A 17,219-nucleotide genomic window follows, 5' to 3' on the forward strand; every position below is an offset into this window, starting at 1 on the left:
GTCACGTGTACCGAGGTACAGTGAACAGCTTTCGTTGCGTGCTGTCCGGTCAGCAGAAAGACGATACATGATTACAATAGACAATAGACAATAGGTGCAGGAGGAGGCCATTCGGCCCTTCGAGCCAGCACCGCCATTCAATGTGATCATGGCTGATCATTCTCAATCGATCCATTTACAGTGTATAGATGCATGATAAGGGAATAACGTTTGGTGCACAGTAACCCCCAGCATAGTCTGAGGTGTCACCACAGAGGTAGATAGTAGTTCAGCACTGCTCTCTGGTTGTGGTGGGATGATACCTGATAACAGCTGGGAAGTTGCCTGATAACAGCTGGGAAGTTGCCTGATAACAGCTGGGAAGAGACTGTATAAGCAAATAACTGCAGATGCTGGTACAAATCGATTTATTCACAAAATGCTGGAGTAACTCAGCAGGTCAGGCAGCATCTCGGGAGAGAAGGAATGGAAAGAGACTGTCCCTGAATCTGGGGGTGTGCGTTTTCACACTTCTACACCTTTTGCCCGATGGGAGAGGGGGAGAAGTGGGAGTGGCAAGGGTGGACTGGTCCTTGATTGTGCTGCGGGCCTTGCCGAGAAGTCCTGAGCCTTTAAATTGTGCCCATCCTCCGCTTGCTCAGCAGTGAGGCAGTGACAGAGGAAGATTGAGATGAAAAAACTTTTAATAGTCCTTTGACTCGAGCCGAGGAACCACATATTTTTCTCATTCACACAACATCTGTGATTGATCAGAATTACCAGAGGAAGGTTTACGGCCGCTCATGCACAGAAACCTTTGCTTCTTGGCACAGTTCCTTCGTACTTTTGCATTCACCTTGGAATAGCCTCCCGACTCGTATTCCCCTTTGGAATTAGCTCGATGGAACATGGTTTACATTTAAAAAGGCACTGAAAAACATACCCTCAAACTTCTTCACATGCCTTATTTTCGAGGAGAACATGGATGTAGAATGCGCACCAGCTAATCACGAATCAGTAGGCAGTAATGAATTGCTGAGGAACTCACATTTAGAAATATAGAAACATAGAAAATAGGTGCAGGAGTAGGCCATTCGGCCCTTCAATATGATCATGGCTGATCATCCAGCTCAGTATCCCATACCTGCCTTCTCTCCATACCCTCTGATCCCTTTAGCCACAAGGGCCACATCTAACTCCCTCTTAAATATAGACAATGAACTGGCCTCAACTACCTTCTGCGGCAGAGAATTCCACAGACTCACCACTCTCTGTGTGAAGAAATGTTTTCTCATCTCGGTCCTAAAAGACTTCCCCCTTATCCTTAAGCTGTGACCCCTAGTTCTGGACTTCCCCAACATCGGGAACAATCTTCCCGCATCTAGCCTCTCCAACCCCTTAAGAATTTTATATGTTTCAATAAGATCCCCCCTCAGTCTTCTAAATTCCAGCGAGTACAAGCCCAGTCTATCCAGTCTTTCTTTGGGCACCAATTTCTATCACATACCAGGACACTCAGCTGGGCTGTCAGATCTAAAGTCATAGCCATAGAGTGATACAGCGTGGGAAACAGGGCCCTCAGCCCAACCCGCCCACACCGGCCAACATGTCCCAACTACGCTCATCCCACCTGTCCGCGTTTGGTCCATAACCCTCCAAAACTATCCTACCTATGTGCCTGTCTAACTGCTTCTTAAATGTTGGGATAGTCCCAGCCTCAACAAACTCCACTGGCATCACAAAATGCTGGAGTAACTAAGCAGGTCAGGCAGAATCTCAGGAGAGAGGAAATGGATGACGTTTCCCATTCCCGAACGTCACCCATTCCCTCTCTCATAGATGCTGCCCGACCTGCTGAGTTACTCCAGCATTTTGTGATACCTTCGATTTTTTAAACCAGCATCTGCAGTTATTTTTCCTACATACCTCCACTGGCAGCTCCTTCCATACGCCCGCCAATCCTTTTATGTGAAGATGTTACCCCTCGGATTCCTATTAAATCTTTTCCACCTTCACCTTGACAATAGACAATAGGTGCAGGAGGAGGCCATTCAGCCCTTCGAGCCAGCACCACCATTCAATGTGATCATGGCTGATCATTCTCAATCAGTACCCCGTTCATGCCTTCTCCCCATACCCCCTGACTCCGCTATCCTTAAGAGCTCTATCCAGCTCTCCTTGAATGCATCCAGAGAATTGGCCTCCACTGCCTTCTGAGGCAGAGAATTCCACAGATTCACAACTCTCTGACTGAAAAAGTTTTTCCTCATCTCAGTTCTTGAACCCTTGAACCCTTTTGTCCTCTGGTCCTCGATTCGCCGACTGTAGGCAAGAGACTCTGTGCGTCCGTCCACCCGATCTATTCCTCTCATGATTTTTATACCCCTCCTATAGGACCAAGAGTTCAGAGTAGCGTCACGCCGGTAATCCCACCAGAAGTGTGAATGAGTAAAATGAAACCAAATCTTTCCACATGATTTTCTTAAGCACCAGGCTCGTCAAATGTGCTTCGCACTCGTGCTGAAACCTTTCCTCTGAACCTCAGCGTGAGCACATCGCAGCCGGAGAGGTTGAAAGGATTGCTTTCAGCAGAGATCTTGTCCGTCAGGAGCCGAAACCTCCCTGGTACTCAATTAACTTTAAGCCCCACAGTTTTTGGTGTCCTGCAGTTTCTCATAAACAGATGTATAATCCAACATGGTCGCTGCTAAAAAAAATGTTGCCTGTCTTGTTGCTCCGCGGCCTTAATGATTCCCTGCAAGTATGCAATTATACCTCCTGCATCAAACTCCTGCTGTCAGAGATGGCTTAATGACTTTAATTCCAGGACATTTTATAGGACAAGGCTCTAAGAACTGAATTTAGTACAGCAATATTTTAATAGCTCGCCTAATACTATCATTTGGATAAAAGCACTGTTTTGGTTACCATGGTGGTGGCCCCTGAAGAGGCCTGTACAGTACTGCTTGCAACAGTTCATTGAAAACGATGATGTAAACGACGATTTATTGCCTCGTAAGAATTAGCTCTCTGGGTCGGAGCTGATCACACAAAGCTTGCGGATGGGCGGCTGGCGACGGTTGTCACGTGATGCTTTCACGTTGTCTTTCCCCTGGCTGAGAAGTCGGCAGTCTTATCGTCAATTTTCGCAACACGAAAGTCAAAAGGGGATGATGCCAGGGTCACGAACGTTTGTCAGAGGTGGAGTTGAAGGCAGCAGGGCGTTGCAGCAGGTGGAGCTGCTGCCTCACCTCGGGTGTTGGCCGTTGCCTTCTGAGACCGCATGCATTTCCCATGCGGGGAAATGGGCCGTATTTATTGCACATTCACAGTGACGGCACGGTGGCGCAGCGGTAGAGTTGCTCCCTTACAGCTGCTCACGGCGCCGGAGACCCCAGTTCCATCCCGACTTCGGCTGCTGTCCGTAAGGAGTTTGCACGTTCTCCCCGTGACCTGCGTGGGTTTTCTCCGAGATCTTCGGTTTCCTCCCACACTCCAAAGACGTACAGGTTTGTAGGTTAATTGGCTTGGTGTAAATGTAAAATTGTCCCTCGTGTGCGTAGGGTAAGCGTTAATGTGCGGGGATCGCTGGGCGGCGCGGACTCGGTGGGCCGAAGGGCCTGTTTCCGCGCTGTATCTCGAAACTAAACTAAACTAAAGGTGCAAATTTATAGGTTATTGGCTGCTGTAAATTGTCCCTTGCGTTTATAAGAAGATAACTGCAGATGCTGGTACAAATCAAAGGTATTTATTCACAAAATGCTGGAGTAACTCAGCGGGTCAGGCAGCATCTCAGGAGAGAAGGAATGGGTGACGTTTCGGGTCGAGACCCTTCTTGGTGAGTGCCAGAATCTGAGGGGAGTTGATGAGAATTTGGGGAGAATAAAATGGGATTAGTGTAAGATTTGTGTAAATAGGGCAAATTGTCAGCCCTTACTTGCTAGTCCCCAAACGGTCTGTTTTCATGCTGTATGAGGATTACTTTAATGTTGACTCAAAATTTGATTATGAGATAATTTCGTTTAGCTTAGTTTAGTGATACAGCACGGAAACTGGCCCTTCGGCCCACCGAGTCCGCGCCGACCAGCGATCCCCATACATTAACACTATCCCACACACACTAGGGACAATTTACATTTATAGAAAGCTAATTAACCCACAAAACTGTACATCTGTGGAGTGTGGGAGGAGACCGAAGATCTCGGAGAAAATCCACGCAGGTCACGGGGAGAACGTACAAACTGCCTACAGACAAACGGCCACAGTCAGAATTGAACCTGGGTCTCTGGCGCTGTAAGCGCTGTAAGGCAACAATTCTCACGCTGCACCACCGTGCCAATTGTTCACATTGAAATAGAAACATAGAAAATAGGTGCAGGAGGAGGCCATTCGGCCCTTCGAGCCAGCACCGCCATTCATTGTGATCATGGCTGATCATTCACAATCAGTAACCTGTACCCAACTTCTCCCCATATCCCTTGATTCCGCTAGCCCCCAGAGCTCTATCTAACTCTCTCTTAAATTCATCCAGTGATTTGGCCTCCACTGCCCTCTGTGGCAGAGAATTCCACAAATTCACAACTCTCTGAGTGAAAAAGTCCATTCTCACCTCAGTTTTAAATGGCCTCCCCTTTATTCTAAGACTGTGGGCCCTGGTTCTGGACTCCCCCAACATTGGGAACAATTTTCCTGCATCTAGCTTGTCCAGTCCTTTTATGATTTTATACGTCTCTATAAGATCCCCTCTCATCCTTCTAAACTCCAGTGAATACAAGCCTAGTCTTTTCAATCTTCCCTCTAAATAGATTTAAATCCTGAGATCTTAAACAAAATAATTTATGGACATCAATCTGGAGGCCATGAACTCGTCTGAATTATGGCTCTTGAACTGAAGAGAAGCAGGCCAACTTTGTATCCTCTGCATCTTTTCTTCTTAATGTTCCAAGGAAATGCCCGAGGCATGAAGGAACTAAGAAACCTGCAATAGGCACAAAATCCTGGAGTAACTCAGTGGGACAGGCAGCAGCTCTGGAGAGAAGGAATGGGTGACATTTCGGGTCGAGACCCTTCTTCAGATCTGTATTCCTTTTTGTGTCCTCCATCTCTCTCTAGATACCATATCCAGTGAAATAAAAACACCAATTACAGTAAACCCTGGTTATAACAGACCACAGTGTGGGGAAATGGTGTCTGTGGTCTGTTATAACCAAGTAAGGGATTATCTAGTTGCGGAGTATGTTTGTATGTAATAGAAACGAAGAACTGTAAGTGCTGGCTAATACACAGAAGGTCATAAAGTGCTGGAGTAACTCAGCAGGTCAGGCAGGGTCTCTGGAGAACGTGGATTGGTGATGTTTCGGGTTGAGACTCTTTTTCAGACTTTTGGTGTGGAATTGGGATCCAGGCGAGTTGAGACGAGGGTTGGCAGCGTCATTGCCCACTGCCCGTGGGTTGCTCCAGTGGTAAGGGTCAGTGGCGGTGACGGCAGGTACGGCCTGGGTGTGTCCAGGGAAGCCGTGCGAGCGGCAGTAGGTCGGGGCCGGCAGCGGCCGGGGGGTTTGCTGGCATCGGTAGCCTGGCCTGGCGGTGACGGTTGGCAGGACCAGTCTGGATGTTTTGCCAGGGAGGTTTAGTGGGCCGAGGCTGGTCAAGGCAGCCTGGCCGGAGTGGCACTGTGGGCCGCGGTGGTATTGCAGCAGCCAGGCATGTGAGCAGGCGGAGTGGCGGTGTGGGCTGGGCGTGGTGTCAGCAGCCAGGCCTGGAAATGACCCGGACCGGCGGTGCAGGCCCAGGGTGGTGTCGGCAGCTAGGGTTGCCAACTGTCCCGTATTAGCCGGGACATCCCATATATTGGGCTAAATTGGTTTATCCGTACGGGACTGCCCTTGTCCCATATTAGGCCCGGGGGGCGCTGTAGGCCTGGACACTGTAGGCCCGGGAGCCACTATAGGCCCGGACAGCGTAGGCCCGGAGGCACGTGCACCGGCTAATGGAGGTTGTGTAGCAACCCGCCTCCCGGCCCGGGCGGCCACCACTGGTGGAGCGGGAGCACATGGCCGCTGGCTGGGTGAGGTCACGTGGGGCGCGGGGCGGTGACGTCACCTTTTGTCCCTTATTTGGGAGTGTGAAAGTTGGCACCCCTATCGGCAGCCCAGCCTGGAAACAGATGGAGTGGCAGCGTGGGCCAGGGGTATTGCTAGTAGCCAGGCCTGGAAGCGGATGGAGTGATGATGCAGGCCTGGGATATTGTGGGCAGCCTGGCCTGGAAGCGACCGGGAATGGGGCGTAAGGTCATAAGGGATAGGAGTAGAATTAGGCCATTCGGCCCATCAAGTCTACTCCACCACGCAATCATGGCAGATCTCTCCCTCCTAACCCCACCCTCCCGCCTTCTTCCCATGACCGCTGACACGTGTACGAGGGTTGGCGGTGTGGGCCGGGGGTATTGCGAGCAGCCAGGCCCGGCGGTGAAGGTCGGTAAGTCCGTCCTCTATAACAACAATCTGTTATAGAGAGGTCCGCTATAACGAGGACTTACTGCACTGGGAATACTCAGTATCAACGTCATCAACCCGAAAGCCCAGCTCAGTTTCTCCCTCCACACCCGACTGCCAGCTATTTCCAGTATTCTCTGTTTTACTACAGATTTGTCACTGCTGCTGCATTTTCTACCAGACTGCACCCGTTTAACTGTGTCGACAGGTACAACAGACACATGCACAAAATGCTGGAGTAACTCAGCGGGGCAGGCAGCATCTCTGGAGAGAAGTTTCGGGTCGAGACCCTTCCTCACCCATTCCTTCTCTCCGGAGATGCTGCCTGTCCCGCTGAGTTACTCCAGCATTTTGTGTCTGTCTTCGGTTGAAACCAGCATCTGCAGTTCCTTTCTACACGGTGGCGCTGCGGTAGAGTTGCTGCCTGACTTCGCCTGTGGCGCCAGAGACCCGGGTTCGATCCTGACTACCGGTGCTCGTCTGTACGGAGTTTGTACGTTCTCCCCAGTGACCTGCGTGGGTTTTCGGCGAGATCTTCGGTTTCCCCCCACACTCCAAAGACGTGCCGGTTTGTAGGTTAATTGGCTTGGTGTAAATGTAAAGAAAATTTGTCCTCGAGTGTTTAGGGTAGTATTAACGTGCGGGGATCGCTGGGCGGTACGGACTCGGTGAGCCGAAGGGCCTGTTTCCGCGCTGTATCTCTAAAATAAAAAATAAAAATACAAGATATATTGTTCACAGTGAGGCCCCCCAATCTGCCTTTACGATGGTGAATGGCGAAAGGATAAACCATCCAATTGGCTCCAAAATGGGAGGCGTTTCGGATCGAGACCCTTCTTCACCCACCCTGAAAGCAGGCTGCAGTGGGCCCCAAATTCTAGGCTTATTATATGCAGCCCCATCTCTGGACTGGGTCGTGAGCCCCATAATCTCCTTAATCAGAGGAGTGACGTTGAAACGGAATCATTTCCGCACTATCACCAGGTAGTGATTAAGGATGGCAATCTAGATGGTTTCTCCAAGAGTGCTGAACACTATTAATTGTGTCCCACCATGGCACCGCGAGCTGAAACCAGCTCACTGAGAAAGGCCGTGAATCAAACCTCAGACCACCCCGGTCTAACAATCTGTGGCACTGTGATGGGAGCGTTATGGCCCAATGGCTTTGGTATCGCTTCTCATGTGATCGTTTAATCAAAGATCCCCGTGACTTTTTTTTATGCGACTGGGTGGAGGGAAACAGAGAATTCCTCTCTTGAACTGCCTGCACTGAAAGCTAACCCTGCACATTATCCTTTCAACTTTCGGACACCTGCCCCTCCGGTATCTGTTCACTGGCTTGTCACGACACGGTGGCGCAGCGGTAGAGTTGCTGCCTTACACCACTTTCAATGGCAGAGACCCGGGTTCGATCCCGACTACGGGCGCTGTCTGCACGGAGTTTGTACGTTCTCCCCGTGGGTTGTTCTCCGAGATCTTCGGTTTCCTCCCACACTCCAACGACGTGCAGGCTTGTCGGTTAATTGGCTGGGTAGAAATGTAAATAGTCCCTTGTGTGTGTGTGTGTGTGTGTGTGTGTGTGTGTTTGTTTTGGGTAGTGTTAGTGTGCGGGGATCGCTGGTCGGTGCGGGCGAGGTTGGCCGAAGGGCCTGTTTCCGCGCTGTATCTCTGAAGAAAAAAAGAGGGAATAGAGAATTCCTGTCTTGAACTGCCTTGACTGAAAGCTAACCATGCACATAAACCTTTCACTTTCGGACGCCTGGCCCTCCGTCACCTGTTTACCGGTTTGTCGACTGTACGTGATTGTTCGTGTCGGTTTACTGCACGCCCGTATTCAGACAGCAGCAAGGCCAACAAGTCCTGTACATGAAAACAGGCTTAACGTGCCTGTGAGAATTGTGTAGCGACAAGGCTATCTCCTGAAGGGAGATTGACCGAGGCGGTGGTCATTAAATGAGCCAAGCGCGGCAAGTAGAACGAGCCTGCAGCTGAACATGATTCCATTTAAAGGGCCGGTGGGGGTTAAGTGCAGACGAACGCAGGCACCGATTGGGAATCACATAGATGGAGCGCACAGTTCATAATCTAGACAAGAGCTCTTTGTACACGGGCATGACAGTTCAAAGTGCAAAACTCTCTGACAAGCTTTTGAAGCCCCAATCATAAAAGTACCCCTTAAGCATGCTAAAAGTTAATCTTAGTCTTAATTTGATTTTCTGGGCACCTGGAGATGTGATTAACATTGGATTACTAACAATACAGAGGGAGACAGAGAGTACTGTCAATGAATATTACTTGTCAAGATTAATATAGTCAGAGTGCAAGTGGAAAGTTTAATTTTAATTCAATAGTAACACAAGCTTTCTCTTTCAGTATTGTCAATTAGAACAAATCACATTTGTCCTCTATGCAGCTAATCTCTATAATATCTTCCTAATTACCTTAAATGACTGGTCAATAGTCCTGAATGCAATTTACTTGTGCTGAGAATTATGGCACATACTTAGACAATCAAATGGTGCTGTTATCACTTTGATGTACAAATATCATTTAACATCCTTAATCGTTGCCAACATCTTTCATTAGTAAATGCATAACCGAGGCGATAACCTCATATCGCACGCGCACCTTAATGTGCGCAGTCTGAAGAAGGGTCTCGACCTGAAACATCTCCCGTTCCTCCTCTCCAGAGATGCTGCCTGTCCCGCTGAGTTACTCCAGCATTTTGTGTCTGTCTTCGGTTGCAACATGCAATTCTGCAGTTCTTTCCTACTCGTTTGGTCTGCTCCACTGCAGAATCTCCTCAAGGCACTGCCTACTTTGAAGAGGTTCTCCCCCTCTCTCCGACGAGACTTCTGCAACATCTTCCCTCGCTGCTCCTGCTGTGATGCCTCCTGCTCTCCGGCGCTACGACCACGCTTTAACCCGGACTCCCCAACTCTGAAGACGGGGTCTCGACCCGAAACGCCACCCGTTCCTTCTCTCCAGAGATGCTGCCTGTCCCGCCCGCTGAGTTACTCCAGCTTTTTGTATCTATAGGCAATACCACAATCCCTTTCTCATGCAGGAATAAGATATACCTACATACTCACCCTGTATGCACTAATGAATATCATCTTTACCTATGTCCTGAGACATTTCAACAGTTCAACAACAGTTCAACAGAGCTTTATTTGTCATTCGGTACCAAGGTACCGAACGAAACTACATAGCAGTCACACAAAAAAAAAACCACAAGACACATGACCCCAACACAAACGTCCATCACAGTGACTCCAAACACCCCTTCACTGTGATGGAGGCAACAAAACTTCCACTCTCTTTCCCACGCCCACGGACAGACAGCTCGTCCCCAACCGACCCGCACAGTCCCCGCAAGGGGATGGAAGTCCCCGCGGCCGAGCCGCACCGGGCGCTGAAACGTCTCGCGGCCGAACCGGGCGATGGAATGCCCCGCAGCCGAGCCGTGCGCAGCTAAGTCCCGCGGCCGAGCCGCACCGGGCGATGGAAGGCCCCCCGGCCGAGCCGTGCGCAGCTAAGTCCCGCGGCCGAGCCGCACCGAGCGATGGAAGGCCCCGCGGCCGAGCCGTGCGCAGCTAAGTCCCGCGGCCGAGCCGCGCCGGGCGATGGAAGGCCCCGCGGCCGAGCCGCACCGGGCGATGTTAAGTCCAGCGGCCGAGCCGCACCAGCGATGAAAAGTCCCGCGGCCGAGCCGCGCCGGGCGATGTTAGGCCCCGCGGCCGAGCCACACCGGGCACTGTTAAGTCCAGCGGCCGAGCCGCACCGGGCAATGTAAAGTCCCGCGGCTGAGCCGTACCGGGCGATGGAAGGCCCCGCGGCCGAGCCACACCGGGCGATGTTAGGCCCCGCGGCCGAGCCGCACCCCGCGCCATGAGGAAGAGACCTAAAAGAGAAAGGTTTCCCCCACCCACACCACCACCCCCCCCCCCACCTCCCACACATACACAACCAAAAAAAAAAAAAAACCATCCCAACACCGACAAACAACAAAAAAAAAAGGAAAAAAGACGAACAGACTGCTAGCGAGCCGCAGCCGTTAGGCGCCGCCACTTCCACTCTTTGCATGAATCACCTCTTTGGCATTCTCCTCCAAGGAAGCACATTGCCACACTGGACAATGGCGACTGGCGGCCAGGTGTGGGACACGCTGGGGACACACAGCTGACCCAGTCCTGTCTCGCCGCCCTGCTTGGGCCACCCTGCACGAAGTTAGCTTTCTTTAAACGGTTAGGTTTTTTCCCCTGTGCTGATGGATCTTTTATTCATGATGCAATTTATTCTGTGGGAGTTCTTGCTCATTTCACAGCACGGGAACACAATAATTAACTCCAGCACGAATGAAGGATGATAACCAACTGCGTTTGATTACCACGTTATGTTTGCCATTGCACGATGCATCAAAAACACGGTCTTTTTAAAAAAAAATGTAAATGTCGGCTTCCTTGATAGCTCATCCAACAAGTATGTGTTGCAATGTGGGACAGAACCATTCAGTGCAGGGATGGTCAAAAGACAATAGGTGCAGGAGGAGGCCATTCGGCCCTAGGAGCCAGCACCACCTTTCACTCTGATCATGGCTGCTCATCCACAATCAGTACCCCATTCCTGCCTTCTCCCCATACCTCCTGACTCCGCTATCCTTAAGAGCTCTATCTAACTCTCTCTTGAAAGCATCCAGGGAATCGGCCTCCACTGCCTTCCGAGGCAGAGAGTTCCACAGCTTCACAACTCTCTGAGTGAAAAAGTTTTTCCTCATCTCCGTTCTAAATGGCCTACCCCTTATTCTTAAACTGTGGCCCCTGGTTCGAGACTCCCCCCCCCCCCTAACATCGGGAACATGTTTCCTGCCTCTAGCGTGTCCAATCCCTTAATAATGCTTCTTAGTTAATGCCACTTGGTTAATCCCTCTTACATGTTTCAATAAGATCCCCTCTCATCCTTCTAAATTCCAGAGTCTACAAGCCCAGTCGCTCCAGTCTTTCAACATACGACAGTCCCGCCATTCCGGGAATTAACCGAGTGAACCCGCGCTCAGGTTCCAGGTCCTAGGTTCAAAAACAGCCTTTCAAATAATACTCAGGACCCTCGGGCAAGAACTCAGGAAGAATGCCCTCCTTGTTCCTGGTTTCTACTGCTACTGCTGTAAAACGTGATGGCCGGCGTGTGTGAGATCAGACGAGGACCGTGTGGTACCAAACTGTGAGGTTCCGTATTGCCTGAACCGGCTGGTGCCATTCTGTGGTCCGTGGAAAATGATCTTTTGGGATGGACCTTGCAGGTTGGTCAGTGGTTCCTGAACTGCTGGAACTCTTCAACACCCAGCTTTGTTTAGGAATGAAGGGAAGTTGTGGAGATTGCTCAGTTTTTCTCTGTGACTCATAGAAACATAGAAAATAGGTGCAGGAGTAGGCCATTCGGCCCTTCGAGCCTGCACCGCCATTCAATATGATCATGGCTGATCATCCAGCTCAGTATCCCGTACCTGCCTTCTCTCCATACCCCCTGATCCCTTTAGCCACAAGGGCCACACCTAATTCCCTCTTAAATATAGCCAATGAACTGGCCTCAACTACCTTCTGTGGCAGAGAATTCCACAGACTCACCACTCTCTGTGTGAAGAAATGTTTTCTCATCTCGGTCCTAAAAGACTTCCCCCTTATCCTTAAGCTGTGACCCCTGGTTCTGGACTTCCCCAACATCGGGAACAATCTTCCCGCATCTAGCCTCTCCAACTCCTTAAGAATTTTATATGTTTCTATAAGATCCCCCCTCAGTCTTCTAAATTCCAGCGAGTACAAGCCTAGTCTATCCAGTCTCTCTTCATATGAAAGTCCTGCCATCCCAGGGATCAATCTGGTGAACCTTCTCTGTACTCCCTCTAAGGCTAGAATGTCTTTCTAGATAGAACGTAGAATAGTACATCGTAGGAACAGGGACTGCAGCCACAATGTGCAGGATGGAACTGCAGATGCTGGTTGGAACCGAAGATAGACGCAAAAAGCTGGAGTAACTCAGCGGGACAGGCAGCACCTATGGTGAGAAGGGATGGGTGACGTTTCGGGTCGGAGACCCTTCTTCAAACCAGCATCTGCAGTTCCTGGCTGAAGTCCCTGTTCCTATGCTTCAGAAGAAGGGTCGCTACCTGAAACATCACCCATTCCTTCCCTCCTGAGATGCTGCTTGTCCCGCTGAGTTACTCCATCTTTATGTGTCAAACTTCATCCGCGATGAACACCATACCAAGATAAACTAATCTCTTCCGCCTGCACATGATCCTTATCCCTCCATTCTCTGCATATCAATGTGCCTTTACTTTACTTTACTTTAGTTTAGTTTGGTTTAGTTTAGTTTAGTTTAGTTTGGTTTAGTTTAGTTTAGTTTAGTTTGGTTTGGTTTGGTTTGGTTTGGTTTGGTTTAGTTTAGTTTAGTTTAGTTTAGTTTAGTTTAGTTTAGTCTAGTTTAGTCTAGTTTAGTTTATTGTCATGAGCAGTGAAAACATTTTTCTGCATGCTAACCAGTCAGCGGAAAGACAATACATGATTACAATCAAACCATTCGCAGTGTACACATGCATGATTCGGGAATAACGTTTAGTGCAAGGTAAAGCCAGCAAAGTCCAATCATAGATAGTTCGAGGTAGCCAGTACTTCAGCCCTGCTCCCTGGTTGTGATAGGATGGTTCAGTTGCCTGATAACAGCTGGGAAGAAACTGTCCCTGAATCTGGAGGTGTGCATTTTCTATACCTTTTCCAAAGGCCTCTTAAATGCACTATCCATCACCTCCTCTGGCAGTGCGTACCGGGCGACACGGTGGCGCAGCGGTAGAGTTGCTGCCTTACAGCGAATGCAGCGCCGGAGACTCAGGTTCGATCCTGACTACGGGCGGCGTCTGTACGGAGTTTGTACGTTCTCCCCGTGACCTGCGTGGGTTTTCTCCGAGATCTTCGGTTTCCTCCCACACTCCAGAGACGTACAGGTTTGTAGGTTAATTGGCTGGGCAAATGTAAAAAAAATTGTCCCTGGTGGGTGTAGGATAGTGTTAGTGTGCGGGGATCGCAGGGCGGCACGGACCCGGTGGGCCGAAGGGCCTGTTTCTGCGCTGTATCTCTAAATCTAAATAAAATTACAGGCGCCTACTTCTTTCTGTGTAAAATAAAATTGGCCCAGCTCATCTCTTTTAAACTTTGCTCCTCCCACATTAAAGCTATGACTCTAGGTATTTGATATTCCCATCCTGGGGAATAAGGTTCTGACTGTCCAGGCTGTCTACGCCTCTCATGATTTTATACACTTCAACCAGGTCTTTCTTCAACTTCCGGCATTCCAAATAACCTATCCTTTTCCTCTGAGTGCTCCAGGCTGCTCCAGTTGCTGAGAAAGTCGGGAGAATAAACAATGGGACGAATATAGAATCAGTGGAACTGGGTAGGAAGGAACTGCAGATGCTGGTTTACACCAACGAGAGACACACAAAATGCTGGAGGGAGTAATTCAGCGGGACAGGCAGCATCTCTGGAGGGAAGGAACGGGTGACAGGTCGGAGGAAGGTCTGGACCCAAAACGTCACCCGTTCCTTCCCTCCCGAAAAGCTGCCTGCCTCGCTGAGTTGTTCCAGCATGGGTGTGTCTCTCTTTAGTATAACTGGGTGGTTGATGGCCATCTTTGTCTCTCTGCGACTGAAAGTGGACAAAACTGAAAAGCCAGTCGGGGGAAGTTTCCACAGATCAGAGAAGTGGACGCCCCCTGGCTATCGTGACACACGCCAGAATTATTCAAAACCGCTTAGGATATGGAGGCACAAAGTTTTTCCGCTGCTACTGTTTTCGCTGCTGACTCTGCAAATTAAATGCCGACTCAGAGCCCGAACATTTTTAATATCGACGTCCTGCCTTACAAGCTTCAGGGATAGAAACATAGAAACATAGAAAATAGGTGCAGGAGTAGGCCATTCGGCCCTTCGAGCCTGTACCGCCATTCAATATGATCATGGCTGATCATTCAGCTCAGTAACCTGTACCTGCCTTCTCTCCATACCCCCTGATCCCTTTAGCCACAAGGGCCACATCTAACTCCTTCTTAAATATAACCAATGAACTGGCCTCAACTACCTTCTGTGGCAGAGAATTCCACAGACTCGCCACTCTCTGTGTGAAGAAATGTTTTCTCATCTCGGTCCTAAAAGACTTCCCCCTTATCCTTAAACTGTGACCCCTGGTTCTATTGATACTTGCGAGTCAATCACGATTTTTAAAAAACGAAGAGGCTTTTTGTCATGGGATGGGAGTTATTTTCCCTCCAAAGTTGCTCAGGACGAAGCGGAAAAAAAGTCTATGCCCGTGCGCAAATCTTGCACTAGCCACTGCGATGTATCATTTCTTTACAATGCTCTGTAGCAACACCTGTGTCAACACTGTGCAACCTGGATCCCCAACAGTGGGCACATGCTGTATGCATTAACTCGACTAGCCTGTGTGTCAGGTCGCATCTGGTGTGCGAACAAGAATCACCCCCTGTGGAACCATACACCGGGACTCTCTCAGCTCATACAGACCCCGCGTGTCCCACTGGTGTCGGTAAAATACGGCCATTTGCACATAAAACCTTCTTTAAAATTTGAGTTAACAACAGGAAAGGTGCAATTACTATTTCTCCAGCGGGTAGCTGAAATTCCTAAACCCTGCGCTGCCCAGCACCAGGAATGCCATTATATTTAGTGCGAGAAGCCACATAAAGCCAGGCTATTAAACCTTAAAAAACAGGCTTTTGTGTCAAAGGCCACAGTTATTGTTAAAGTGAGATGCCTGCGCTGGTCTCTGTTTGATCATTATGTCCTCCAATTAATGGTGGGCTGGCATGGTCACCAGGTGTGGATTACCAGCGTTAACCCCATGTATTTTCAATAATCCCATTTTGTGGCAGCAACAGCTCTCAGCTCTCTCACCTATGTTCCTCCACTGAGTGCCTCACTAGGGCCTCTTCTACATCCCGCAGCTCCGCTCTTGCTCCCCCTCCCCCCATTCGTAACAGGGACAGAATCCCCCTCGATCTCACCTTCCACCCTACCAGCCAGTGTATCCAACAAATCATCCTCCAACATTTCCGTCACCTCCAACGGGACCCCACCACTGGCCACATCTTCCAATCCCCTCACCTTTCTGAGTTCCGCAGAGACCATTCCCTCCATAACTCCCTGGTCCACTCGTCCCTTCCAACCAAAACCACCCCATCCCCGGGCACTTTCCCCAGCAAACGCAGGAGATGCAACACCTGTCCCTTTACCTCCCCCCTCAACTCCATCCAAGGACCCAAACAGTCTTTCCAGGTGAGACAGAGGTTCACCTGCACCTCCTCCAACCTCATCTATTGTATCCGCTGCTCTAGATGTCAACTTCTTTACATCGGCGAAACCAAACGCAGGCTCGGCGATCGTTTCGCTCAACACCTTCGCTTAGTCCGCCTTAACCAACCTGATCTCCCGGTGGCTGAGCACTTTAACTCCCCCTCCCACTCCCAGTCTGACCTTTCTGTCATGGGCCTCCTCCAGTGCCATAGTGAGGCCCACCGGAAATTGGAGGAACAGCACCTCATATTTCGCTTGGGCAGCTTGCAGCCCAGTGGTATGAACATTGACTTCTCCAACTTTAGATAGTTCCTCTGTCCATCTCTTCCCCTCCCCCTTCCCAGATCTCCCTCTGTCTTCCTGTCTCCACCTATATCCTTCCTTTGTCCCGCCCCCCTGACATCAGTCTGAAGAAGGGTCTCGACCCGAAACGTCACCCATTCCTTCTCTCCTGAGATGCTGCCTGACCTGCTGAATTACTCCAGCATTTTGGGAACTGAGTGCCTGAGGTCATCGCTTGCTGCCTGTTTACCAGCAGGGTTGTCAACGTTTGCCTGTGACAACTGTTATGGGACCGTTGAAAACCATGCCAACTGTTACCTTTTTTTTTTAAGGGAAGGAAATAAATCTTATGACCGACTGAGACTGAGCACTTGAAATCTGAGACAAATAAATCACGGAAAAGACCCAAAATAAAAACACAGAGTTGCTGAAGAAACTCAGAGGTCAGGCAGCATCTCGGGAAAATCGACACAAAAAGCTGAAGTAGCTCAGCGGGTCGGGCAGCATCTCTGGAGAAAAGGAATAGGTGACATTTCGGGATGAGACCATTCTTCGGGTCTTTTCCAGCATCTCTGGAAGACATGGATAAGTGACGTTTCAGGTCAGGACCCTTCTTCAGACTCTGGGTCTAAAGGGTCCAGAACTAAACATCACCTATCCGTGTTGTCCAGAGATGCTGGGGGGGGGGGGTTTAAAAGCCAGCATCTGCAGTTCCTTGTGTCTGTGGAAAAGATCTACAAGGATTGATCTACAAGATCTATCTGTGGAATTCTTTGCCACAGAAGGCTGTGGAGGCAAAGTCAGCAGCAGTCGCTATTTGTATCTTTTGGGATGTACAGTAAGCCAACTCAAAGTGACACACACATTTACTATAATTAACTGTAATGTTCCATGGAGGCTTGAATTACAGGTAGGGTGCCAACTTCCTCACTCCCAAATAATGGACAAGGTGATGTCACCGCCCCGCGCCCCACGTGACCTCACCCAGCCAGTGGCCACATGCTCCCGCTCCACCAACGGCGGCCATGGATCACCCATGGTCAGCCAGGACCAGGTTAGAACTGAGATGAGGAAAAACTTTTTCAGTCAGAGAGTTGTGAATC

General features: G+C 49.8%; 1 protein-coding gene across 1 annotated transcript in view; it reads left to right on the plus strand.

Moving 5' to 3' along the window:
* Window positions 1–17,219, plus strand: part of nrp1a (neuropilin 1a) — a 246,650-nt gene that overhangs the window by 66,174 nt on the left and 163,257 nt on the right.

This window comes from Rhinoraja longicauda, chromosome 2 (genome assembly GCF_053455715.1).
Source record: "Rhinoraja longicauda isolate Sanriku21f chromosome 2, sRhiLon1.1, whole genome shotgun sequence".
Lineage (NCBI taxonomy): Eukaryota > Metazoa > Chordata > Chondrichthyes > Rajiformes > Arhynchobatidae > Rhinoraja > Rhinoraja longicauda.